General features: G+C 50.2%; 1 protein-coding gene across 1 annotated transcript in view; it reads right to left on the bottom strand.

Annotated features, from left to right (window-relative positions):
• LOC133371893 (cytoplasmic phosphatidylinositol transfer protein 1-like) overlaps positions 1 to 9,805 on the bottom strand; it is a 64,080-nt gene extending 54,275 nt beyond the window's left edge. Inside the window, exon 1 of the mRNA XM_061599842.1 lies at positions 9,583 to 9,805. The gene's annotated coding sequence lies outside the window, so the exon portion shown is untranslated. The remainder of the gene's footprint in view (positions 1 to 9,582) is intronic.
• Positions 9,806 to 18,000: the final 8,195 nt, after the last annotated feature.

Here is an 18,000-nt window from a genome sequence, read left to right as displayed (position 1 = left end):
TCCAGGCGGTGTTCTTCCCCTCCTCATTTAATCCCCACGACAACCCTGTGAGGCCGGTTAGGCCGGGAGGCAGTGCCTGGCCCAAGGTCACCCAGTGAGCTTCATGTGCTCTTGTGGAGAGTCCAAGTCTGGTCTCCCAGGTCCCAGTCCAACACTCTAACTACTACACCACATTGGCTCTCTGCTAGCTAGGGTTCCCTTAGGAAGTCAAAAGAGAGCACGCTGTTCTCTGCACGACGTCCCTAAAATTTGCAAACAAAGCACAATATCACATGCTTACATCTCTCACGGATTCAGGCTGTTCAGCCTTCCAAAGATAGCGAGCTGCTTCACATCAAGGGTGCACAAAGAGCTCGGTGTGATTTAGAACCTGGTTTCTGCTTCTTCTCTCAAGTCGTCCTCCCAACAACCCTGCAGGGTAGGGCTAGTCACGAGAGCAAGGGCTTGCCCACGGCTACTCTTTGAAGGTGAGCGGCGACTGCTCCCAAAATGAACAAGGCATGACCTTAATGGCTAGAAAGACTCCCTTGATCCAGGCTACAATGGAAGTTTTATCATTGCTGTTTTGAGATCCTCACATATTTCCTTTTTCCAGCAATATGCCTTGCAGATGGCATCAGCTGCAAACTTGTTGCACCGCTGCCTATGGGCCCTCATCTGAAAGTTGCTGTGTCTATGCGGACAGCATGTAACTAATAAAGCTGAACTCACAGAGGTCTCTCCCCACACACATATGCACTCTTCAGAGAATACAGGCGCTAATGAACAGACACCACACGCGATCTTTGCCCAAAGGGCAACTTATTTATAACGAGGCTGCTAATCCGCTGTCAATATGGTTCTGATGATAATAAATCTATTCTTGATGTTTAACAACCAGCTGCTCGACTTAAGTCTCAGACAAACCGGGATTTGGTTTAGCGTCAGAGCCAAAAGGATCGCCAACCCAATTCTGGAATGATTACATATTTCTTAAAGATTTGGAAATACGGAGCATGGATATGGAACTCACTCCTGTAAGATCTGTTGATGATCACCAGCTTTCGACAGCTTTGAAAGATATTCAAAAACAGGATTAGAAAAATTCATGGAGGATGGATCTTAATCTAGAGGCGAGGACCCTTGTGCCTAGGGGCCAAATGCAGTCTCTATATCTGGCCCCCAGCACTCTACCCAGGCCACGCCCTTTTCCAGGCAACACCTGTCACTGGTCCTTCCTTGCACCCTCAAGTGTTTTTGCTTGGCTGCAACGTCTCCTTGAACTCTGATTATGCTTCTTGCTTGACAAGAGGACAGAGAAGGGTGTGTGTGGAAATGAGTCTAAGGGTACAAAGATGACATTTACATCCATTGCTCCGCCCACCTTTGCCTCTGGCCCCACCCACCACTGGCATCTGGCCCTTAGAAGTTTGTTCAGAAGGGATTGCGGCCCTTTGGCTGAAAAAGGTTCCCCAGTCCTGTATTACCACCTAGACAGAGCCTACATGTTCAACAGCAGTATACCTCGAATGCGAGTTGTGGACAGGATGGGAGGGCATGCAGCGAGAAAGGGTTATTGGTCTTTTCCTCCATTATCTCAGAGTTATCTGGAAGACCCCTCCTGGGTATAAGACGCTGGATTAGATGCTTTTGGGTATGACCCACCAGAGCTGTTCTTACGTCTTAGGTCACTGTTCTTTCAACCATGGTTCCCTAGATGTTGTTGAACTACAGCTCCCATCATCCCCAGCCATCTTAGCCACAGGTCAAGGGATCGTGGGAACTGTAGTCCAACAACATCTAAGGACCCAAAGTTGAAGAACACTGCCTTAGGTCAAACTGTACACAAGAGACACCGCAAACTAAGTGCCACCTTTATACAACACATTTTGCACCTGGAAAAAAAAGAAGTTGCCAAGTACAAAATGCACTCATTTTGTTCTGAAAGGCCAGTTCTGAAAGGTGACAGTGAGTACAAATCGCAGCAGCTAAGAGACTGAGTGACCAGTCAGAAGGTCCTCCAACTCAAATCTCAGCTCTGCCCGGGTTAGCCTCAGCCAAGCTACTAACTCTCCCAGCCTCAGCCTTTTCATCTGCGATACGGATCGAACATCACTGACCTACCTTACAGGGCTATTGTAAGGCTCGCACAGCAGAGAAGCATGCATACGTGAAGCGCTTTGAAAGCAACACGACGGATGGGTGGGTGGAGGGTCCAACCCTTTTTGGGGGGCCCTTTGCAGAGTGTCTCCTGTGGAGTCGGGGAGAAGTTGCGGCCAAGAGAAAAATGCATCATGGCCCAGTCAGGACTGGTTCGCACATGCAACCCAAAATCACTCAGTTACTCCCCACAGTGAAAGTGTGACCAAGATGAAAGTTTTATAAAAGTGATTTTGTATGCCACTGGGGCGGGGGGGGGGGAGATAACCTGAGCAGACAACGGTCTAAATATATTTTCAAGGCCACTTCCAGAAGACCACGCTAGGCATTTGGCAACCAACTAACAGCATTGTTTCAATCGATCAATATATTTTATTTATTTATTATTTCAATTTATATACCGCCCTTAGCAGAATAGCTCTCAGGGCGGTGAACAAACAAGATAAAATATAATATATCATAATAAAAATCATAAAAACATATACAAACAAACAACAAAAAAACACTACAAAAACACAATACGACAAAAATTAAAAATACGGATTAAAAGATTAAAATGGTTAAGAAAATTAAAATGCCTGGGAGCATAAAAAGGTCTTTACCTGGCGCCGAAAAGATAAAAGTGTAGGCGCCAGGCGTACCTCTTCAGGGAGGCTGTTCCACAACTCAGGGGCCACCACAGAAAAGGCCCTAGATCTAGTAACCACCCTCCGGGCTTCCCGATGGGCTGGTACCCGGAGGAGGGCCTTAGATTCTGAACGAAGTGAACGGGTAGGTTCGTATCGAGAGAGGCGTTCCACAAGGTATTGAGGTCCCACGCCGTGTAAGGCTTTATAGGTAAGAACCAGCACCTTGAATCTCGCCCGGAAGCAAATAGGAAGCCAGTGCAGACGCGCCAAGACAGGTGTTATATGCGAAGACCGACTGGTCCTCGTCAATAGTCTGGCAGCTGCGTTCTGCACCAGCTGAAGCTTCCGAATTGTCTTCAGGGGCAGCCCTACGTAGAGCGCATTACAGTAATCCAATCTTGAAGTTACCAGAGCGTGAACAACGGAGGCGAGGTCGTCCCTGTCCAGATAGGGGCGTAGTTGGGCTACCAGACGAAGATGGTAAAACGTATTCCGTGCCACCGAGGCCACTTGGGCCTCGAGAGACAGGGAAGAGTCGAGAAGAACCCCCAAACTACGTACCTGTTCCTTCAGGGGGAGTGTAACCCCATCCAGAACAGGGTTAACATCCACCATCTGAGTAGGGAAGGCATTCACCAACAATGTCTCGGTCTTGTCTGGATTGAGTCTCAGTTTATTAGCTCTCATCCAGTCCATTATCGCGGTCAGGCAACGGTTCAGCACATCAACAGACTCACCTGAAGAAGATGAAAAGGAGAAATAGAGCTGCGTGTCATCAGCATACTGATGGCAACGCACTCCAAAACTCCTGATGACTGCACCCAGCGGCTGCATGTAGATGTTGAAAAGCATGGGGGACAAAACCGACCCCTGAGGGACTCCGCAATGGAGAGTCCATGGTGTCGAGTGATGTTCCCCAAGCACTACCTTCTGGTGACGATCCGCGAAGTAGGAGCGGAACCACCCGACACCCAACTCCACGAGTCTCCTCAGAAGGATACCATGGTCGATGGTATCAAACGCCGCTGAGAGATCAAGGAGAATCAACAGAGTCACACTCCCCCTGTCCCTCTCCCGACACAGGTCATCATACAGGGCGACCAAGGCTGTTTTGGTGCCAAAACCGGGCCTGAAACCGGATTGAAACGGATCTAGATAATCGGTTTCATCCAAGAGCGCCTGGAGTTGGCTGGCAACCACCCGCTCCAAAACCTTGCCCAAAAAAGGGACATTCGCCACCAGTCTATAGTTGTTTAAATTATCTGGGTCCAAGGAGGGTTTCTTTAAAAGAGGTCTCACTACTGCCTCCTTGAGGCTACCAGGCACCGCTCCCTCCCTCAAGGAGGCATTAAACACCTCCTTGGCCCAACCGGTGGTTCCAGCCCTGCCAGCTTTCACTAGCCAAGATGGGCAAGGATCCAGAACAGACGTGGTCGCCCAAACCATTCCAAGCACCTTGTCCACTTCCTCAAGCTGCACCAACTGAAACTCATCCAATAAAGAAAGACAAGGCCGTGCTCCGGACACTTCAATGGATTCATCTGTCACAACATCAGAGTCAAGGTCCCTGCGGATACATGCAATCTTATCTTGAAAGTGTCCAGCAATTTCATTACAGTGGGTCTCAGATGTTTCCATAGTATCGTGGGGGCCAGAGTGTAAGAGCCCTCGCACGACTTTAAAAAGCTCCGCTGGGCAGCTTAAAGATGATCTAATAGAGGCAGCAAAATAGAGCTTCTTTGCTGTCCTTACCACTTTTGTATACAACTTATTGGTGGCACTTACCAAGGCATGATTGTATCCACTGGGAGTTTTTCTCCATCTGCACTCCAGCCTCCTCCTCTCATGTTTCATCGCTCTCAGCTCCGGGGTATACCACGGAGCGGTATGAGCTCTACACCGGAGGGGGCGCGCGGGAGCGATCGTGTCAATAGCCCAGGTCATTTCTGTATTCCACAGTGCGACCAGGGCCTCGACAGGAGCACCAGTCCTATCAGCCGGAAAATCTCCCAGAGCCCTCTGAAAACCTACAGGATCCATCCGGCTCTGGGAGCGGATCAACTTAATAGATCCTCCACCCTTGCGGAGGGAAAGAGCCGCTGTAAGTCTAAATCTCAACAAGCGGTGATCTGTCCATGACAATGGGGTAGATGAAAAACACCCCACCATCAGATCACCATCTCCATGTCCAGTGGCGAAGATCAAATCGAGAGTATATCCTGACACATGTGTTGGGCCAGTAGAAAATTGAGACAGCCCCACTATTGTCATGGAGGCAATGAAGTCCTGAGCTGCGGCAGATAAGACAGCCTCGGCATGGACGTTGAAATCCCCCAGTACCAAAAGTCTAGGGGACCTCAAAAGGACCTCCGAGACTATCTCTGTCAGCTCAGCTAAGGAAGCTGTTGGGCAGCAAGGTGGACGGTACACCAACAGTATTCCTAGTCTGTCTCCCTGGCCCAACACAAGGTGGAGACATTCCAAACCAGTCGCCGTCTGGACAGGGTGCTTGGTGAGAGGAAAAGAACTCCTATAGACCACAGCGACCCCCCCTCCCCGGCCCTCAGATCTACCACAGTGCTGAACCAAATACCCGGGTGGGCAAAGCTGGGAAAGAGCAACTCCTCCCTGATCAGCCACCCAGGTCTCGGTTATACATGCCAGATTGGCACCCTCCTCCAGAATTAAATCATGGACAAGTGAGGTTTTATTATGTACCGACCTGGCATTCAAAAGCAGCACTTGGAGATCCGAGAGCTGGCTGATAGGACAACCAGCAATCCTGTGGATATGAGGAGAACCGGAACAAGGCACAGACACAATTTGTCTGGGACGAGTTCCCCTTACCTGGCCTGTTCTCCTCCTAACGCCATACCTCCCATTACCCGTCACTACGTTAATCGGGGGCCCCGAGAGCCCCCCCACGAAGGATGGAATCTTATCTCCCAGGCTCTCTCTCCTCCCTCCCGCCTCTCTACCCATTAAGACTGTTGCTTTAGGGAAAGGCTGACTTCAGTTTGAGGAATCCGCTTCGCGTCTCATTAGAAACCCAGGATCCACCAACTGGAACCAGGCGCAAAAGACACACATTTATTGGGCTCCATGCACAACATACATTTAAAGCATAGTCTCCCCGACACCCCCCCAAAAAATAAAGAATCTTGAGAACTGTAGTGTGTCCCTCAAAGAGCTACAGTTCCCAACACCTTTAAGAAACTAGTGCCCGGGATTTGGGGGGCAAGGAGAATGTGCTTTCAACGTACGGTGCGTACAAAGTGATCTGAGTTTTACTTTCAAATGTTGCTATAATGTTATAATTTTTATAATTTTTGTTACAGTTTTAGATACCACAAGTTTTTAGATACTACCTCTGTATATTAGTATTTTATCTGGCTAAAACCTGTATTTGGTTGCCTGTAATAGACTGATGATGACGACGAAGCCTCAGAGTGAATGAATGCGACGAGATGCCAGCCACAGGGATTTGTTTTGAGCGTCAGAACTGAGCTCCCTGTCCTTTGCACACACAAGCAAACATTCCTGTCTACCCCAAAATTCCTTCATTTCATTTAAAGGGGTGGGTTACTTTGTTGTTGCTATTGTTACACAGGAGGGAGCCTGAAATCCTTGTCTGTCTCCCACAAATTACCCAGAGATCTACCAGTAGATCCCTGTGTTACTTTACCTGAGCCTTTAAAAAGGTAAGGCGAACTCTGCTGGATCAAACTGAAGTGCATCACCCTGTTTTCCAGCACACAGGCCAGCCAGGTGCCTTAAGGAAGCCCGCAAGCAGGGCACGAGCACAACAGCCCTCTTCCGCTATTGCTCCACACCAGCTGGGATTCGGAGGTAGACTGCCCCTGATCACAAAGGCTCTGTATCGCCATCATGGCTAGTAGCCATGAACTCCTCCCTCCATGAATTCGTCTAACCCCCTTCGAAAGCCATCTCAGCTGGTGGCCATCATCGCACCTTGTGGCAGCGAGTTCCATATGTGAACATGCAAAGAATAGAAAATATAGCTCTTGGGTACCACCAATGTTTATCTGAACCACTTCAGGGACCTCACCCTAAGGAAATTGTCCCTTAACGGAGGCTTAGGCCACATTCACACTATACATTTATTCCACTATCATTCCACTTTAAACAGTCCTGGCTTCCCCCGAAGAATGCTCATCCTGCATTGAGCAGGGGGTTGGACTCAATGGCCTTATCGGCCCCTTCCAACTCTACTATTCTATGATTCTATGAATCCTGGGAAGTGTAGTTTGTGAAAGGTGCTGAGAGTTGTGAGGAGACGCCCCTATTCCCCTCATAGAGTTACGATTCCCAGTGTTATTTGGGAAGAAGGGCTGCCTGTTAAACCACTCTGGGAATTGTAGCTCTGGGAGGGGTATAGGGGTCTCCTATATCAGCACCCTTCACAAACTATACTTCCCAGGATCCTTTGGAAGAAGCCATGAGTGTTAAAAGGGGAACAACAGTGGAATAAGTGTGCAGTGTAAATGTGGCCTTAGGGAACCAGCTAAATGAAGTTGTCAGAAGATTCCACAGACTTAGCAGGATAAGGGGAAAGCTCTTTGCACACGCTCAGAGACAGGCCCTCCCTTAGCATGTGCGGGGCCCGGGGCAAAAGCATAGTTGGGGGCCCCCCACATTTGCTCCGGGTCACCGTCTTGGTCTTGGCTGAGTCACCATAGGTGCACAGGCACCAGTCCTGGAACTGCCAGTCCAGCTCGCTGTCCCCGGGGCGGCTACTGCTCGCTGATCACAGCAGGAACAGTGGTGGCGGCGGCGGCTTCAGCATGGCAGGCGGGTGGGCAGGCGAGGGAGCCCCTGTCCCGGGCGGAGAGAAAGAGAGCGAGCGAGCGCTGCGCCCGGCGTGGCATGGCGAAGGCGAGCAGGCAGGGAGAGAGGAGCCGGCTGGTGAGCAGATCGCCAAGCGCGGGGGCCCCCAAAGCACGGGAACCAGGGCAACTGCCCCGCTTCCCAGTGCCAAGGGGCAGCTCTGCTCAAAGACATTCTCTCGGTACTTAAGATGTTCCAGGGCCACTGAAAAACTGATTCTGAAATTTAAGCCTAAGATCCTTTGGGTCAAACTGTACATTGCACTGACTGTGTGTGGCTAGCACCAATGTTAGTGTTTTCTTAAAAATCTATAATCCTAGGCTGGGCGGTGGTGGTTTTCCATCAGGATCACAACCCATGCCTCCTATGCTGTGTAGTGAACCTTAGAATCCCAAGTTGCAGGCAAAAATTCAAGCACACAGTGGTGGAATCTGCAAATTCAGAGCTGTTCCCCAAGTAGCCAGATGGCTCTCATATGCTGCTGTTTTTAATAAAAGAAAAGAATGGCCTCTTATTAAAACACACACACACACACTGGCCAGCCTCATTTCTTGGAGTTGCCAAGCTACAAATCTATGACCTCAAAATCCTTGTCCCTGCATTGCTGATCTTATTCGGCTGTTTATGTTAACCGGCCGGGCTGAATCTACAAGTTGCAGGCAAATACACCAAGGGGAAAAAAGGGAGATCTGATGGGTTTTTTTAAAAAAAGAAGAAAAGACAAGCTGCTTAGAAAGAGGGAGGGGGAAGAGAGAGGCATTTAACCCTTTCCCTGCCTGCTGTTTCTGCAAGTTCCCCTCTGATGAGGTTCAAAACAAAGCACTTGATTTGCTGGAAAAGCAAGGGGGGTTGCTGCTTGGGGGGGTTGCTGCTTGGGGGGGGTTGCTGCTTGGGGGGGGTTGCTGCTTGGGGGGGGTTGCTGCTTGGGGGGGGTTGCTGCTTGGGGGGGTAGAGAAAGGGATTTAGGTTGCAGAGATAGCGAGAGGAGAAAGTGCTAAACAACTCCACCTCCCCATATATCTGTTTTAAACCCACTGTGACAAGCTTGCCTTAACAAAAAACAAAATCATGTATAGCTCCGGCGCTCTCTTGCAAATGTTTGCCCCTATTGTCTGGCTAACTCCTTAAAAAGGTACTCTGCTCATGCTCAAGGGCACTAGAGCTTCACAGGTCCCCGGCCGCACAACAGGTTGTGAAGCTGAGCCCTGCTGTACATGAATTTCTTTCTAAATCTCTTCCCAGTCTCCCCTCAAGCGCATCATTCTCGGGGAAAGGGGTGGCAGGGAGGAATTGGAAAAGGGACTGAGCCAGCCCCCAAACCTGTTTTTCATTTGCAGACCCAGGCTTTAAAATGTTTGCAGCCCGACTCTCTGCCTCTTCCTCCAGGAGTTCAGCCCCACGGAGGTCCAAAGAAGCTCCCTCCCATGTAAAGGGGGCCCTAACCTTAAAGTAATTACCGGATGTGGGAGACAGTGCCTTGGTGCATGTGCAAAGTGCGTTTCCTTCGCTGAGACCAGCAGCAACTATTTGGAAACAGAGTTCGGGAGGGGGAATCTTCCAGAACCCGAACTGCGGGCCAAGGACCACTGAGCCCCGGCACCTTTCCATTTGGAAGCCCGCTCTCAGCCAAGGCAGGCGCTGGCCTCCTGGCCAGCCTCGCGGCTGCTTCTACCAACCACCACCGCCTCCTACCCGCCCAGTTCAGGGCCAGTTCGCACCTGCCCGGCCGTGGCCAGCCAACAACGGCTCAAGCTGGGCGTGGAAGGAAGGATGGCGAGAGGCGCGCCACGCCCGCCGCCAAGCTCAGCTCCAGGGACGCGGTTTTTCCACGGGCCCGGCGGGCGCGGCGCGCAAGGGATCCGTCGTGCGCCAGACGGGAAGAGCCGGAGGGAAGAAGGGCTCTGGCGGGGCGCCCCGCAGGAGTCCCAGGCCGGGGCAACGCGCCACCACGTGCTTCGCTACCTACCCCTGGGCTGCCCAGACAGGGAGGAGTTTGGTGGAGAAGGGCCGGGCGCGGCGCGGCGGGGCGGGCCTCACTCTTTTCCTCCCCGGGGTTCTCCGCTGGTGATTTTCCGCCCGAAGAGCTCTTCTCGGTCCGGCTCCTGGGCGATCACCTCCCTCCCTTCCTGCTTCGCTTCCATCCAGCGCCCGTGCGCGCCCTCTAGGTTTCCACCAGCAGGCGCTTCTTGGAAGCCAGCCTTTCCAAGAATCGGCTCCGTTCTATTACTGGGCAACCCAGGAAGACACCCCCCCAACCCGCGCTCTCCTCACCCCTTCCCAAACTCTTCTCCTTTTGGCGGCGGCTCACCCGCTTCCAAGCGCGCCTTTGGCCACACCCGGATTGCCAGGTAGGGACCACCCTTGCCCCCCCATCAGTTCCCTTTCCAAAATGCTCTCCTCTCGCGCACATACCCCACCCCTATTTTTATCGCCTTGTCCGCCTTTAAACCCCCCCCCCCAAAAAGCACCGCTCAGCTGCGTCTCCGGAACAATCCCTCCCTCGCGTTTCCTGAGACGGACCCGACTGCCACCCCGTTGATCCCGGATCCCTTCCTGACTTACCCGGACTCGGGTTGCCAAAGCCGGCTTCCAGCTGCCGTTGCTGCCGGGCGTTGGCGGCGGCACAGCCGGTCCTCCCCCGTGCACGCCGCCGCACGTGCCTGGGGGGGGGGGTGGCTGCCGGCGTAGACGGCTCCCTACTCGGCGGTAGGAAGGACGGAGCAGCGAGAGCAAGGCGCCGCCGCTTCCAGAGCTCCGCTTTGCAGCGCCTTTTCGGAAGCCAGCCGCCGTCCGATCCGCTTCTGTGTCGGCTGCCTGCGCCGACGACCCCTAGGGGAGAGAATCCGGCGTCGCACCTCGCCGGCCGGAGCCGCCGCCCCCTTCCTGGAGGGGGTGGGCGGCTGGGGAAAAGCCTGGCCGGTCTTGAGCAGCGGAGGAGGAAATGCTTTGGGGCCGGGGGAGGGAAAGGCGCCTAGCAGCTGCCTTATCTTGAGGCAGGCCATTGGCCCATCTCCCTCAGTATTGTCTACACTGACTGGCAGCGGCTCTCCGAGTTTGCTGTACCTGGTGATGCTGTGGGGGTTTGAACCTGCGACTTTATGCATGCAGAGCAGATGCTGTACCGTTGAACTATGGCCCTTCCCCAAGGAGGGGTCTCTTTGCAGCCAAAAGGAGCCCGCCCGTGTGGGTGGGGGTTTGCCAGCCTCTCTACCGGGACAGTTGCCTCGCAGGCAGGCATTCAACCAATGAAGCTTTGTTACTCCAGCTGTGCAGCTGTGCAGCTGCGCACTGCCACTGTGGAGGGGAAGGTGCATCATAAGAAAGGCCCTGCTGGATCCGGCCAGTGGCCTGTCTAATCCTGTTCTCACAGTAGCCAACCACATGCTTATAAGAAGCCCACAAGCAGGACCCGAGTGCAACAGTGGTCTCCCCTCTTGCAGCTCCCCGCAGCTGGTATTCAGACATATCCTGCCTCTGAGAGTGGAGCGTAGCCACTGGGGCTAGTAGCCACTAATTATCCACCATGAATCTGTATAATTCTCTTCAGTAGTGTAGTGGCAAATTCAGAAGTGCAGGGTTCCTTTATGACAGTTGCAGCCGTGCCCCCTCATAGCCACACCCCCTTCTAAGGTTAAATAACCTATGAGCATGAAATGGGAGTGTGGTAGCTACTAAGAAGAGTCTTCTCAGTGGCTGACTCACCTGTTTTCACTCTGATTGGCTCCAATCAACAGAAAAGGACAAGGAAGCATGTCAGTGATCAACACACTCTGTTTTCTTGCTTATTGGCTCATAGGATGCTGGAGACATAGAGACCCTGCTCTTCAAAAAGTAAGGGGTCTAAGACCCCCGATACCCCAGACGGTTACACCCCTGATACTCTTTTAAAGGCATTCAGATTGGGGGCAATTGCTACATCTTGCGAGAGCAAATTCCTCAGTCGAACTATATATTCTTTGACTGAGATTAGCTAAATTACATAAGGAGAGCCCTGCTGCAGGTGGCCAGTGGCCCACCTAGTCCGGCGTCCTGCTTTCACAGTGGCGAGCAGTGCCGGATTTAGACTTGGTGAGGCCCTAAGCTATATAAAGCTTGGAGGCCCTTTGTTAAAAAATTACACCATATGAATATATATATTCAGTACACATAAAATTTTAAAAGCCCCCCCAAAAAATTCTGAAATTTTTTGAGGCCCCTGCGGATTGTGAGGCCCTAAGCTGTAGCTTGTTTAGCTTATGCCTAAATCCGGCACTGGTGGTGAGCCAGATGCCCATGAGAAGCCTGCAGGACCTGAGTGCAAGAGCCCTCTCCCCTCTTGCATTCAGAGGCCTCCGACGGGTGGGGAGAAAGGACCCCTTCGGAAGTGTGGGGCTGCATATCTTGGGCTGTAGCCCATAACCCTAATATATAGTTAATAGGCTTAGTTGTGTGAATTGCAAGTATTTGTTTTTGTTTCGTTTTAAGAAACATTACAGTTGAAAAAGTGGAAATGGACTGACCTCAGGTCAATTCCGACTTACGGTGACCCTATGAATCGGGTTTTCATGGTAAGCGGTATTCAGAGGGGGTTTATCATTGCCTCCCTCTGAGGCTGAGAGGCAGTGACTGGCCCAAGGTCACCCAGTGAGCTTCATGGCTGTGTGGGGATTCGAACCCTGGTCTCCCAGGTCGCAGTCCAACACCTTAACCACTACACACATGCTGTCAAAGTAGGAAAAGCCTACAGCACCTGGTATTCCCAGGCGGTCTCCCAGACAAGATCAGGCATGTTCAGAGTATTTTAAGAGAAATTGAAATACTCAGGGACTTAGACTTGCAGGTTGCCACCTTTTATTTTTTGTAAGAGTGCCTGTGCTTCTTAACAGTGATGTGCCACAGTGGAATTCAAGAGCTGAAGCCTTTTCTTTGCATGGAAGCTTGGGGAAAACCTCATCTGCTGAATTTAACTCAAAGGCACAGGCACCCCCTGCAAGATGGCAACCCTGCTGATTCACCTCTCCAAGGGTTGCCAACGTTTTAACCCTCTCCTGCTCCTATGCAGGTATTCACAGGTGATACAACTGAAAAGCTTTTCCAGCTGATTTCTGCAGATCAGACTGCTGTTGCTCCAAAAGGCAGAAGAGGTGACCAACCTCCTTTTTCTGTTTAAGAGCATAAGAAGAGCCTGCTGGGTCAGGCCAGTGGCCCATCTAGTTCAACATCGCGTTCTTACACTGGCCAGCCACATGCCTGTGGGAAGCCCAAAAGCAGGACCTGACTGCAAGAGCACTCTGCCTTCCTGCAGTTTCCAGCAACTGGTATTCAGGAGCATCCCGCCTCCGAGTGGAGGCAGAGCATAGCCATTGTGGCTGGTTGCCGTTGATCGCCTTCTCCTCCGTGAATTTGTCTAATCCTCTTTTACAGCCTTCCCAGCTGGTGGCTATCACTGCCTCTTCTGGGAGCGAATCCTGCAGTTGCAACTGTTCCCTATGTGAAGAAGTTCTGTCTTCCATCTGCCCTGAATCTTCTAACATTCAGTTTCGTTGGATGTCCACGAGTTCTCGTGTTGTGAGAGAGGGAGGAAAACGTTTGTCTGTCTGCTTTCTCCATGCCGTGCATCATTCTACGCGCTTCTGTCATGTCGCCTCTGACTTGCCTTTTCTTTAAACTGAAAAGCCGCAAATGCTGCAACCTTCATCAGAAGGGAAGTCACTCTGTCCCCTTGACCATTCTGGTTGCCCGTTCCTGAGCCTTTTCCAACTCTACAATATCCTTTCCGAGGTGAGGCAACCAGAATTGGACATAGAATCATAGAATAGTAGAGTTGGAAGGGGTCTATAAGGCCATCAAGTCCAACCCTCTGCTCAATGCAGGAATCCAAATCAAAGCATTCCCATGGTATTTCCAATGCTGCTGCATCACAGAAATATATCACGGGGTTATGATGTCAGCAGTTTTATTTTCAATATATTTCCTAATGATCCCTAGCATGGAATTTGCCTGTTTCACAGCTACCGCACCCCGGGCGTTTCAGACATTGCATGCTATAAGACAGCCTTCCCCAACCTGGTGCCTTCCAGTGCTGGCTGGGGCTGATGGGAGTTGTAGCCCAAAGCATCCGGAGGGCGCCAGGTTGGGAAAGGTGGCTTGTCGGGCAATCCGTTGGTGTGGACTCAGCAAGGACCTTGTGGTAGATCTCAGCGCAGGCTGCAATGTGGCAAGAATCCCCTTGCTTTACGCCAGGTCAGACCATTGTCAGTGTTGGAATATGTGGTTCAACGCCAACTTGTGGGTTGAGGCTGCATGGGGTTCAAAAGGGTAGCTAGAGAGGATACCTCCTGATTGCTAGACTAATACCTCTCCTTTGATCTCCTGCTGACTCTCCTTTCCTGCTGGACTGATATGCATAGGATGTTGGCCACATCTTCCAGTCTCTTTCCTTCTTTTTCTTTCTCTTGAGAGGGAGAGCAGACATCTTCTCTTAGGGTTTGCATCTCCAACTTAGCTAGTTAGCTAGATGTAGAACTCTTTCCTATCAAGTATGTACTTCCAGAATAAAATAGTTATTTCTTATTTTAAAGCTTAAAGTCTCTGTCTGACTAATTTGCAGGGAACGTGTCATCTTTAGAAAAGATCGAAACACACATAAGGGCTCACTCAGTCTCTCCATTCTCAATTTCGCCACTCTCAGACAGTCAGGCCACTGAGTCATCTAGCTCAGTATCAGCCCTGCACTGGTTGACAGTAGCTCTCCAGGGTTTTTGCCTGGAGACTTCCTGGCCCTGCTTGGAGATTCCAGGGGTTGAACCTGGGGCTTTCTGCATGCAGTGCCGGTGCTCATCCACTGAGCTAGAAGGTCTGACTCACCAGAAGGTGGCTTCCTAATGTTTTTCATTTGATGGCTCCTGCAGCAAGCGATGTGTGCCAAGTGGGGATAATCCCACCACAGGGCAAATGCCACACTGTCAGAGCTTTCTGTTCTGCTCACACATGCAGTATTTCCCCCCCCCTCCCCATTCATTGGAGCATTCAGGTCGTGCTGAGCATCTTGGAGACTTCCTTGAAAGTTGAGATTAAAACCTGGAGCGGATTCACTGCCCTGCCGGCATTGGAGCCATCAGCCGCTGCTGCAGCAAAATACCAATAGTCTGCAGGAAAAAATGGTCTATGGCAGATATGTGCAAAATCGGGGGGGGGAATGGTGAAAGGGGTATTTTTGTTCATCTTGGACAGGGGAGCAAGTGCTTGTTTCACAAAGGTGCTACCTTTCGTCTGACAATATCCAGAAAGTGGAATTCGCCAAGAGGGGCAGGTTGCTGTCTGGTGAGGAAGTACGAACCCGTGCAATTAACCTCTGATGTTGCCTAGTGCAAACCTCGCGGGAAGTTGGCCCTGGTCTGGACAGGATCGGGCACATGCAGTTCCTCATCTGCCTCTTGTCTTGACAGTGCACGAGGAGGCAAAAGGAATCGGAGCCTTTGCAGAACGCCGTTCCAAAGCTTTCGTGGAAAAGCACCGTTGGTACAAATCTATTTACAAAGACCCGCCAGGCTGCTTAGGGAATTCTGACACCTTGGGCAAAGGGAGGGGGCATCTGCCTGAGCTAGAGAGGATTTGCAACGGGGAGAGAAGCAGAGTGTTGTTGGCGTGCCTGCCAAGTGTGAAATACTTAATTTCGAGGAGTGAGTTGCTGCATGTGGAACTCATCAGGAGGGAGGGCAAAAGGTAACAGGCCTTGGGAATGTACTAGAACAGAAGAATTTTAAAAAAATTAAAAACCCGCTATCAGATCCCAATAAAATCAATCTGAGTTCAGAAGCAACTGGCTCTCAAGGCCCAGGTTACTGACCGTTCTTTCCCTTACAACGGCTGAGACTGCAGGGGTGGCGCGAGAAAAGAGAGCAGGCTTTTGTTTTTCCATGTGTGGAATGGTGAAGGAAGTGCATTTTGGGTTCCTGATCGTCATGGAGATGGTCCACCTGTGTCTGGGCTGTGCCCCTTTGGACTGCAAGTGTGGTGCTGGTGCCCAGGTTGGCATGCTCTTCCGTAGTTGAAAAAGAGTTGCCCCTCTCCCTGCAATAGAAAAGCTAGCATGTCAAGGCGAAGGGTTGGGTGGAACCCTTTTCCATGAAAGAGGGTGGTCCATTGCACCTTGCCAAAATGAGAGGGAATGCATCCTAAGATGCTGCCTCATGGTGAGTGAGATCATTGGGCCATCTAGCTGGGTGTTTTCCACACCGACTGACAGTGACTGTGTAGGATTTCAGATGGGTTCTCCCTCAGCTCTATCTGGAGGTGCCGGCAGTGATTGCACCTGGGACCTTCTGCGTGCAAGACAGATGCTCTGTCATGGAGTTACAGCATCATTAAAGAGAGAGAGAGAGAAAGGAAAGGGTGCCTATTTGCATAAATTAGCATACACGCACTTTACTGATGCCCATTTAGAAAGAATTGCTATAATGTAAAACAGAAATGCAATCTAACTGAACACAGCAGGGAAACAAGACTGACAGAGTGACCCGTGTGCTCGCTCAGTTTACCGTCCAAGGGCTAAAACTGTTGATGGGCAATTTCAAGCCCCCCCCCTCAAAAAAACCCTCTCCCTCCTTCTTAAGGTTCTTTTTGTTTAAATTGGACTTGGACCAGATAGTCCCTCATATGGAGCAGGGCTGCTTGACTTTTTTTTTTTTTAACCTAGGGGCACATTTGGCAATCTAGAAACTTGTGGGCATGACACAAAATACCCATTTCACAGAAGAAAAACTGATGCTCAGAACCCCTTGGCAAAAACAAATAGCCCCCCAATCAAATAAACTGGGGGGGGGACAAGCAGACAACCCCCCCAAAGCAGACCACCCCCAACCAAATGACAAAAAAGCAAAAATTAAAATGGGGAGAGGCAGGGGGCTCTTGATGGGCACCAAGGAGCCCACAAGCTCCAGAAATAAAGGACCCCTTCAAATTGCAGACAGTCCTCTGTAAAGTCGGGAGAGGGGACCACCTAACCTCAATTGCTCATTTTCTATGTAGAGGAATCTTTTGCAAGATGGAGCATTCAGTGATGTACGATCATTATTGTAGAGAGAGGCCCTGTTCTGCAGACAGACAGGGAATGAAGGATGGGATCTGGGCACAATCGTCTGTCATCTCTCACACAGCCCCCACCGAATCATCACAGACAGAAAAATGTTGCATCTGTTAAGATTGCTATCAGAGAAAAGTCGGAAGCAGATATCCACCACCTGGTGTCAAAGAGAACTCTTGCATGTAATGAAATCATTAAGAGATACTCCATTTGTGGGGCGGAGTCTTGCTGCTTGTTGAAACTTCAACTCAGGATAGTATAGTGCAGAGGTGGAGAATCTTTTCTGAGACTGAGAGCCACAGTCTGAGCAACTTTCTGGGGGCCACGTGCAAACCTGAAAATATCTGAGACATTTTGGGCTGTCTTTTGGCGTTGAAGGTTTGGTTTCAAATTCTAGCACTCATGTGGTATCACTTGGTTCATTGCTTTGGGTAAGTTACTAGCCCTCATTGTTATTTTCTCATCTATAAAATAGGATTAAGACATCGTAGACATGCAAAGAAAACTTGGGACTTCTGTATAGCTTTTTAGTTTCCAGAAAGCTTCACATCCTATTATCTCAATGATTTATCCCCATTTTAAAGATGAGGACTGAGGCTGAGACAGCAAAATTTTGCCACAAATGTCTTTGCGACCTAGATGAGCTTTCAGCTGAAGGTGTTAATGGTACTGAACATGGAATGGCACAAACCATCCCTGCAGTGCATGCGAGCATGAGAGAAAGATTCAGGACAGTTCCAGACTGTTATTTTCGGGTGCGATTCAATTCACATATCAGCAAATTCAGGTTAGGCAGTTACAATGCATCTGGTGCTCTTATTTCATTAATTTGATTCCATTTATGAATCACTTCCCATAAAATATCTCAAAGCGATTTCTGGATAAAAACGTCACCTACAAAAACAATTTAAAACAATTTCATATGTGTAAAAAAAAGAGTAACATTTATTTAGATCAGGTGCAGGGAAACTGTGGCCCTCCAGATGTTGCTGAACTACAACTCCCAACAGACTCTGTGCCCTGAGTCTCGTGATAGTCAGTAGAGTACAAAATGCTGGGTCTGTGGTACGCAAAAGGAAGCCACGCATAGCCCCACCAGGCAGCAAGAAATTCGATGATGTTGGTTCATTGCTTTGGGCGATTCTCATTTGCACTTTCTGAAACAATACGGGAACTGGAGGTATCCACTGTAATTCATACTGATCTGAATTTTGCCAGCCAGTTCGTATTATATTAGGGGGAAATGTGCATAAAAATGAATATACGAGGGGAAATAACAAACAAAAAGGCATAACATGAAAATCTTAGCAGAAATGTGCA

This window comes from Rhineura floridana, chromosome 17 (assembly GCF_030035675.1).
Source record: "Rhineura floridana isolate rRhiFlo1 chromosome 17, rRhiFlo1.hap2, whole genome shotgun sequence".
NCBI classification, from domain to species: Eukaryota; Metazoa; Chordata; class Lepidosauria; order Squamata; family Rhineuridae; genus Rhineura; species Rhineura floridana.
Note: the sequence above shows the minus strand (reverse complement) of the source record. Positions and strands in the feature narration are given on the sequence as shown.